The sequence below is a fragment of the Microcebus murinus genome, unplaced genomic scaffold (assembly GCF_040939455.1).
Source record: "Microcebus murinus isolate Inina unplaced genomic scaffold, M.murinus_Inina_mat1.0 scaf022_hap2_Mmur4.0, whole genome shotgun sequence".
NCBI lineage: Eukaryota > Metazoa > Chordata > Mammalia > Primates > Cheirogaleidae > Microcebus > Microcebus murinus.
In genome coordinates, this window is record NW_027438968.1 from 261,002 (window position 1) to 263,135 (window position 2,134).

At 60.8% G+C, this 2,134-nt stretch overlaps 1 pseudogene; it reads left to right on the forward strand.

Annotated features, from left to right (window-relative positions):
- The first annotated feature begins 933 nt into the window (after positions 1–933).
- On the forward strand, positions 934–1,052 carry LOC142867884 (uncharacterized; annotated as a pseudogene).
- Positions 1,053–2,134: the final 1,082 nt, after the last annotated feature.

The window sequence follows — 2,134 nt, forward strand, 5'->3', positions numbered from 1 at the left end:
TGTGGAAATCTCCTATGCCTTTCCTCGCCTATTCTGTCGGCTCTAAAATTCTCTTTCGGTTGCCACCCTCACAGATGGATTAGGAAACTCTTTGCGGTGCACTCATTAGTGAAATGACCTCAATGACGCTGGAATCCAATATGTAATCGCCGATTTTTAGCGAGTCCACACGCCAGGGTGGTTGGGGTCCAATGCAGCCCCGGCCAGGCCCAGGCCCCTTGGACTGGGCCACAGGAGGACACAGAGGAGGGTCCCGGCCCCCACGGTAGCGGTGCGGGCAGTTCTCCAAGGGCTTGGGTGTTTTCCAGAGGGAGGAGATGGAGGGGACTGATTTCTTCAGCGCCCCACAAACCACGCCACCCCACCCCACCCATGGGACACATCCCGAGAGAGAGAGACACGCCCCATACACTGGCTCCCCTCCCCCGTGCGCTGTGCCCCAGCCCTGGCCCGGGGGAATAGGCGGCCGCGGGGCCACAGGGTGGGGGGCACAGCTGAAAGGGGTTGTGGGGGAGGGCGGCCCCTGGCTGGGGTCAAAGGGCGAGCGCCCCGCCCCGCCCACCCGCCCGTGCGCAGTCAGCGGCCCCGGAGGCGCGCTGGGGGTGGGGGGCGGGGAGGTGAAGGAGGCCAGGCGAGGAGAGGAGGGGGGCTGGAAGGTCTCCACCTTGGCGGGTCCAGCCGTGGAGGCGCATCTTGTGTGAGTGTGAGTGAGTGAGTGAGTGTGAGTGTGAGTGTGTGTGTATAGAGAGACAGCCCCCAACCCCGGCCCGCCGCTCCCTGCCCGCCCCGCCTGTCACCCCGTCCCTCGGAGCCCACGGGACCCGGCCGGCGAACTCAACAGGCCCGGCCCGGCGCGGGGCCTGGGGCGGGAGGAGGCGGCGGGGAAGCGCAGAGAGGCTCGGCTTCTTGAGCGGGGCAGGGGCGCCCTCCGCCGTCCACGACCACACCACCCCGAACGCGCCCGATCCCGTCTGGTCTCGGAAGCTAAGCAGGGTCGGGCCTGGTTAGAACTTGGATGGGAGACCGCCCGGGAATACCGGGTGCCATAGGCTTCTTCTTCTTCTTTTTTTTTTTTTTGCCTCTGGTTCTGTCGCGTTTCTGGGAGTGCGGGGGCGGCCCGGGGTGGGGGTGACCCCCACCCTCAGCGCCCGCCGCGGTGCCTGGCGCCCCAGCCCGCACCGTGGGGCCTCCTCTTGTCCCGAGCCGTGACACCGCCGCCACGCGGCAGCATGCGTGGCTTCTGGACAGTCAGGTCTCAGACCAAAGGTCTGCTCTGTGGGAGCCGACACGCTGGAGGAAACCTTGAGAGTCTGAGAGGGGAGGGAGTTCCAGAAGAAGGCCTGGATGTCATTTTGAGGGAGTATGTCACCAGAACTCGTCCCGTTGCTTTTGGGGTTCTATGGGCTACACGTAGGAATCTTTGGTGGTGGCACCTGATGTTCGGGGATCCGGAGTCACACCCAGACCTGCTCCACAGGCCTCCTTTTACTTTTCTCTTCAGATTCATTTTTTTTTTTTTTTTTTTGAGACAGAGTCTCGGTTTGTTGCCCAGGCTAGAGTGAGTGCCGTGGCGTCAGCCTAGCTCACAGCAACTTCAAACTCCTGGGCTCGAGTGATCCTTCTGCCTCAGCCTCCCGGGTAGCTGGGACTGCAGGCATGCGCCACCATGCCCCGCTAATTTTATATATATATATCAGTTGGCCAATTAATTTCTTTCTATTTATAGTAGAGACGGGGTCTCGCTCTTGCTCAGGCTGGTTTTGAACTCCTGACCTTGAGCAATCCGCCCGCCTCGGCCTCCCAAGAGCTAGGATTACAGGCGTGAGCCACAGCGCCCGGCCGGATTCATTATTTTTAAAAAGTGTCTCTTATCTCTATTATTGCATTTTCTTTTCTCTCTCTTTTCAAGCAGATGATGGGAGTCCAAGTTTTAAGGTGACATGTGTTGCCCGTGCCCCCCTCCCCCCCCCGTGTTCTTATTCATTTACCTCTCATGTTGCTCCAGCATATTGTGGGGGCACCAATGTTAAGGTCGGGTGCGTTGCCCTCTCCCAGCCTCCCCCCTCGGGTCAGAGCTTCAAGTGCGCCCATCCCCCAGTCGGTGCGCACCCACCCCATTCCTAATGGATGTGTA